Source organism: Petaurus breviceps, unplaced genomic scaffold (assembly GCF_028583685.1).
Source record: "Petaurus breviceps papuanus isolate PSGF00001 unplaced genomic scaffold, PetGlider_PUasm1.0 37, whole genome shotgun sequence".
In the NCBI taxonomy this organism is placed as follows: Eukaryota; Metazoa; Chordata; class Mammalia; order Diprotodontia; family Petauridae; genus Petaurus; species Petaurus breviceps.
The window spans coordinates 20745730-20752740 of NW_027186296.1; the positions used below are offsets into that span (position 1 = coordinate 20745730).

General features: G+C 36.5%; 1 protein-coding gene and 1 long non-coding RNA gene across 2 annotated transcripts in view; one reads left to right on the forward strand and one right to left on the reverse strand.

The window, feature by feature from the left end:
- The window catches only part of TMOD3 (tropomodulin 3), an 81498-nt gene that overhangs the window by 34839 nt on the left and 39648 nt on the right, over nucleotides 1–7011 (forward strand). The window lies entirely within an intron of this gene.
- On the reverse strand, nucleotides 205–3768 carry LOC138169000 (uncharacterized). The gene is made up of 2 exons (XR_011170248.1): nucleotides 1876–3768; nucleotides 205–1804 (listed from the first exon to the last, which is right to left on the reverse strand). It is a non-coding gene; the product is annotated as an uncharacterized lncRNA (long non-coding RNA).

The window sequence follows — 7011 nt, forward strand, 5'->3', positions numbered from 1 at the left end:
ACAGAAAAAAAATAGTAATAACTGTCTTTAGGGGAAAAAAAGTGTGTATAGGGTGTACAACAAGGAATTAAAGAAGGGGTGGTTAGGTGGCGCAGTGAATAGAGCACTGGAGGTAGATCCTGGAGTCAGGAAGATGAGAGTTCAAATCCGGCCTCAGACACTTAACACTTACTAGCTGTATGAGCTTGGGCAAGTCACTTAACCCCAATTGCCCTACCTTCCCCCCTCCAAAAAAAGAAAGAAAAGAAATGAAAGAAAAACAATGCTATGATACTTGCTAAAAACTGTTCAGTAGTATTTCTTTAACTATAAAATAGTAGTCAGTAAAAGTAGTCAGGATTGTTGTTTGTATAATAGCCCATTTAAATGTATGGCAAAAATCCAAACCTGTTTGTGCCAAAGAGGAAGTAGAGTTTGCTAAGATACTAATTTTTTCAAAATCACTATCTGATGTGAACCAGGTTAACAGTTTTTGACCCAGGTACCTTTGAATCATAGAATGATACGCACATAGAGTTGGAAGAGACCTTAAAGATCATCTGCTAGTCCAGCTCACTTATTTTATAGCTGAAGAAACAAGGACTAGAGAAGTTAAGCAGCTCTCCTTTTTCACTACAACATCTCACTGTGTTGCCACGAGACTGGCACTGCCACAAATGTTTATCATTGAGTGAAACTCAAAATTACCTTTCCTTTGCATAGCATATAATCTAAATTCTGGACCAACCAGATTAGTGAAAAAAAAAAAAGAAAAGAAATAGAAGTTAGGATTATTTTTCATTGTTTCCGCTTTATATAGGCAAAAGACTCTTCTAATATGGTTCTAATCTAATACTACACCAGAGAAGGAGTTAGGAGGCCATGTCTTCCAAAAAGAAATCTGCAGAATTGTCATCCTAGCCATGGGCATTAGGATAGAGAGGTAAAAAAAGAAATGTAGCTTTGTGAGCCAGTCAGTTTTCAATGCTGTTGTATATTGGGATGTAATTGTGATTAAATGTTCATTGTCTTTCTGTTTGTGTCTATGCCTCCCTTTTATATCTCTTCCTGAGATGTCCCAGTATTTTAAAACATTAGCCCAAGGCCAACTCAAGTATATAAATTCTATCATCATAAAGGGGCAGTTAGGTGGTACAGTGGTTAGAGTGCCGGGCTTGCAGTTGCCAAAACAGACCAGGCACAGAAAGCTGAAGGTGCAGGAGATGCCAAGCGAATTGTGTGAATTTTTGATAACTGTGTACTTCTGGTGACTGTACAGCTTAAAAAACTATTTTTTTATCAAGTTTTATAAAAATGCAGAATTTTGTTTAATTTTTTTAAGCTATGTTGTTAGCACACAGAACACTTTGTTGTTGTTTTGGGGGGATGGGGCAGATATTACAGATAGGATGTCTCAGAAGTTGGGCTGAAATGGATGGGGATATCTTCCCCTTCTGGTTTTTGAGAGGACTTCTCTCTAATACCAAGAGGAGGTTCACACACACACAGCCTCCAGATACATGGATATGAACACTGATACCCTCAGCTTGTCTGGTGGGGCTAGGAGTGGATAACTTCGAAAATTTGTACTTCTTCCCTGTCTGCCATAAACATCAACTTGACTCCTCCAAACCCAGGGGCCTATCAGGACCTGCCCCTACGTCCCTCCTTTCTCCTATCCCCAAATCAATTGTGTTGGATACCAGTCTTTCAGGTGATCTGGGCTTGAATTATGGCCCTGATAAGGCCTCCCCAAAAGAGCCGAAGTTCCTTTCATATTGGGGATCTTTTCCAATTAAGAATTCTGCAGTTTTCATTTCATTTCCTCAAAGTCAGGGTAGGCTCATGAAAAGTTGTTAAACAACATACGCTCATTGTGAAAGTGTCCACCCCCACTCTAAACTCTCCCTGTTTAAAGTATAAAATAAAGACTCTGCATTGGGTTTTATAGTGACTTTATGTTTTTGGTAGTCCATGGAGGAGGGGAGTTTGAAAGTTGTTGTTGCAGATCGTAGCCCATGTCCTGCCTGAATTACCATGATTGTTTATGAAAAGTATCTTTAATAAATCTGGATACAGTTTGGCTTGGAAAAAAAAGGGATGAAAAAAGATCAGTTATTTGGAAAATTTCAGTTATCTAGACAAAACACTTCATTTTCTAAACGTTTTAGTATTACATTTGTTAAAGAATTTGGTGTCAAAAGGAACATTATTTTTCAGATTAGGAAACTGAGGTACAAAGAAATCAAATGACTTTCACAAGCAAATTTACACAGGTATTATTTTTCTGCATAAAAGTCTATACATATTCCATACAAAGTAATTGAATACAGATTCACAGGCTCACAAAGATTAGGAAGAATGACATTCTAACAGATAGAAATTAAATGAGACAAACATTAATATGAAGTATTTTATAAAAATAAACATTGTACAACTGTGTATGCAAAATAACTTTTGTTCCTTAATAATTTATCTATTTACATTTGTGTCTTACCACCCAAGCAGGAAATGAGATAAAACTTTAAAAAGACACAAAAGGAAATAGAAAAAACCTTATTAACATAGTTTTGAATATAAACTTTTTCTTATTTCTCCCATTTCCTCACTTGTTCCTTCCTCTTTTTTCTTCTTTATCCTTCCTTTATTTTTCCTTTTCTCCCTGTCATTTTTTGCATCTCATTTTTCTTGGTCTTGGCTTATGTTTCCTAAATACTATTGTCTTTTCTCTCCATTCCCTCTATACTTCTAATATACTCTCTTAAACAAATGAAGGTAAAACAGATATTATCATAGAGTCACATAGGCCTACTATGGTATAGTAGAAAAATTTGAACTCAACATTTTATTCCAACCCACCCATCTCTGCAGTCCAGCCATACATTTTTATTTGCTGTTCCTTTAACACAACACTCCGTCTTCTGTCTCAGTCAATGCCTTTGGACTAGTTGTTCCCAGTGCATGGAATCCTCTTCCTCTCAACTTTCAACTATTAGAATCCTTGGCTTCTTTTAAGACTCAACTAAAACACTACCTTCTCCAGAAGCCTTTCCTTATCTCTCAGCTGCTAGTACTATATCCTCTAAGATTACTTTCCTCTGTAATTATGTGTTTTGATTTAAAATTTTTCTATTAGAGTATAAGTTCCTTGAGAGCAAGAACTATTTCATAAGATGAGAAACATTAGAAAAAAATCAAAAGATTGAAAAATATGCCATAATATAAGATATACAGTACCAAAACCAGCTAACCAGGGAAATAGACCAAAACAGAGTTAAATTAAGAATCATCAAACTCCCTGAAAACCATGATTTAAAAAAATCTGTACACTATATTCCACGAAATCATAAATTAAAGCTGCCTTGCTTTGTTAGGACCAGAGAGCAAAGTAAAAATAGAAAGACTTCACTAAAAGACTAAAATAGAAAGACTCCTCCTAAGAGAAATCCCAAAAGGAGAAGTCTCAGGAGTGTCATGGTCAAAATCCAGAGCTGCTAGGTCACAGAAAAAATACTTCAAACCTCAAGAAAAAAAATCTATTTAAGTACAAAGGAATGGCCATCAGGATCCCACAAGATCTATTTCTACTATAAGCAAGAAGAAATTTGGGGATATAATATTCTGAAAGGCAAAAGATAGAGACTTATAATGAAGTGTGTTACCTACTTATTGACTGAAAGGTGATGGACTCAAGGTGGAGAAAGAATCATAACATTTTTAGACATAGTTACTATGTGGATTTGTTTTGCTTGACTCAGTTTATTTGTTTTTAAGGTTTTTCTATTTTAAATTTCAGGGGTTCGTTGGTGAGAAAGGAGCTAACAATAGGGATGTCAAGAAGAAAAAGGATATTGAAACATTTTTTTAATGTAAAAAAAGAGACCAGAAGGAAGCACAAACATGCATTACTGTTTTAAAAGTAGTATGTTGAATTTGTTACTACCTTTTAAAAAAAATCCTGCCATAGAAATTCATGATTTCATATCAAGTTCTCTTTTTATGTTTGTGTATACAAATGTTCACTTTTGGTTGAAAGGTTCAGAATAAAAAAACAACAAAAAAGAGTCTGCTGCATGCAAGACAGTAGGACCACAAAGATGAAAAACAAGATAATTCTTGTCCATGCGGAACTTAATTTTCTGCCTTGAGTGGTAGAGGGGTAACAGTATTCACAAGAGGGAAAGTGATGGAGTTGTAGAGTTCTACTCAGAGTAGGAAAATTTGATGAGAGGATAGTTTCTGCTGGGGGCTTAGGGAAGACTACATGTGGGGTGTGGCTTCTGATCTGTGTCTTGAAGGAAGAGGAAGGATTCTGAAGGGCAACATTGAGGAAGCAATTCATCCCAGTATGAGGAACAGACACTGCACATTCATAGAGGCAGGAATGTTGAATTTGAGGAACAGCTAGTAGTAGTAGTGTATTTTGGCTAGATATCATCTTTTAAAAAGGGAAGTAATGTGAAAGAAGGCTTGAAGGGCAAGATGGAACCATTGTGGGGAACCCATATTAGGTTTATATTTTGTTCTAAAAGAAAAATCATAGAATCTTAAAAGTTGGAAGGGCCTCAGAGACTGTCTAGTCCAATTAATAACTGAATAGGAATCCTTTCTAAAACATACTTGACAAGGACTCATCCTGCCTTTGCTTGAAGACTTTTACTGTGGAAGAGCTTGCCACTTCCCAAGATAGCTCATTCTACTTTTGAAAAGTTGTAATTATCAGGTAGGCCCCTCTATTCCCTCCTCATCAACCCTAAACTTGCATCTTTGTAACTCAATGCCCATTGCTCTTCCTTCTGCCCTCTGAGACAAAGTAGAAGTCTTCTTTTACATGAGATAGTGTCTCTTTTTCTCTTCACCTGACCCCCAAAGTCTTCCCCAGGCTAAATATTCTTGTTCTCAGTGTTCTCTTGTGGTGAAATGGACCATTTTGGTTGTTCCTTTTCTGGACATGCTCCAATACATGTTTTTCCTAAAATTTTGTGCTCAGAATTGAATGTAACACACCAGGCATTGTCTGATCAGGGCAGAATGTTCATTTTGGACATGGTGTCTTTTTTAATGCAGCTTAAACTTACATCATCTTTCTTATCTGATATTAACTTTTTTTTTCTTTTAAAGAACTTATCCTAAACCTAGCATGAATATTAAATGAGGAGAAACATATAAAACTGGGATAATTCACATGGATCACTATATTTGTAATTGTGTGTGCGTATGCACATATATATGTATATATACATACACACAGAGTACTTTTAATCCTCATTCTTATTTTTAAAATGCTAAACTTAAAGAAATAATGTTGGGGGGCAGCCAGGTAGCACAGCGAGTAAGAGCACTGGCCCCAGAATCGGGATGACCTGGGATCGGAATCTGGGCTCAGATACTTACCACCACACCTAGAAATAACTGGCCGTGTAACCTTGAGCAAGTTACTTAACCCCAATTGCTTTAAAAAAAAAAAAAGAAATAATGTTGGTTGCTTTACCTATTTTCTCTCCCCTCTCTAGTTAGCCCAATTGTTACTTCATTAATATTCTGACAGATCTGCATCTCATCAGCATATTCACTTTCTCCAACAGATCAAAACTCCTTCAATGCTTTTTAATCTTATGCAGCTTTTGTCTTTGTCCTGCCATAAATCCTCTACAAAGGATCCTCCTAATATACTAAGAATCCTCTAGATTTCTTAACATCATATAGATACCAGTGAAGCACCCTGCCATACCCCCCTTCTTTTAGGTATAGGTCAATCAGGTGACTTACAATTTTGACTCTTTGGAGATTATGGTATTCTGCTATTCCAGTCATAAAGTACAATACCACCAGAATTATTTGTGTTAGAAAGTTGGGTTTTATTTTTGTTCCCAGGAAAAGCCTGGAGTCATAAAAGCACTGTCATATTTCCTGAATACAATCCAGCCCACTTTCTTGTTCATTTCTGAGCTGATAATAAGAAGATTGCTGAATAAAGTTCTCCTGTTATATTTTTCTTTTATTATTCATTTTTGACATTCTTTTTAAATTTTGAGTTCCAGATTCTCTCCCTTCCTCCCACTCCCCCCTGCACCCAGTGAGAAGGCAAGCAATATGAACATTTCTGTATTAGCCATTATTAAAAAAGAAAGAAAGAAAAATAAAGAAGGTGAGAAAATTAGACTTTAATTTGCACTTAGAGTTCATCAGTTCTCTCTGGAGGAGAATAGCATTTTTTCATCATGAGTCCTTTGGAATTGTATTTGGGTCATTGTATTGATCAAAGTAGCTGGATCTTTCACAGCTGATCGTCATTACAGTGTTGCTCTTTCTGTGCCCAGTGATGTCCCAGCTCTTCTCATTTCACTTTGCATCAGGTCTTATTATGTTTTTCTGAAGCCAGCCCGCCTTGTCATTTCTTGTAGCAGTCCATCACAATCATATACCACAAGTTGTTCATCCATTCCCCAATTGATGAACATCCCCTCAATTTCCAATTCTTTGGCACCACAAAAAGAACTACTGTAACTATTTTTGTACATATAGATCCTTTTCCTTTTTCTTTGATCTCTTTGGGATATAGACCTGCTAGTGGTACTATTGGGTCAGAGGGTATGCACAGTTTTATAGACCTTTAGACGTAGTTCCAAATTGTTCATCTCAGTGGTTGGACCAGTTCACTACTCTACCAACAATCCATTAGTGTGCCTTTTTCTCCCTCCAGCATTTGTTTTTGATTGGTATGAGGTGGTATCCCCAGAGTTCTTTTAATTTGCATTTCTCTAATCAATAATGATTTAGAACATTTTTTTTTCACATGACTATAGGTAGCTTTGATTTCTTCTGAAAACTTTTTTCCTTTGACCATTTATTATTTGGAGAATGGCTCTTATTTCTATGAATTTGATATAGTTCTATACTCATATTTAAGAAATGAAATCGTGGGGCGGCCAGGTAGCACAGCGAGTAAGAGCACCGGCTCCAGTGTCAGACTGACCTGGAGATCGAATCCCGGGCTCAGACACTTAGCACCCACCCAGAAACACCTGGCCG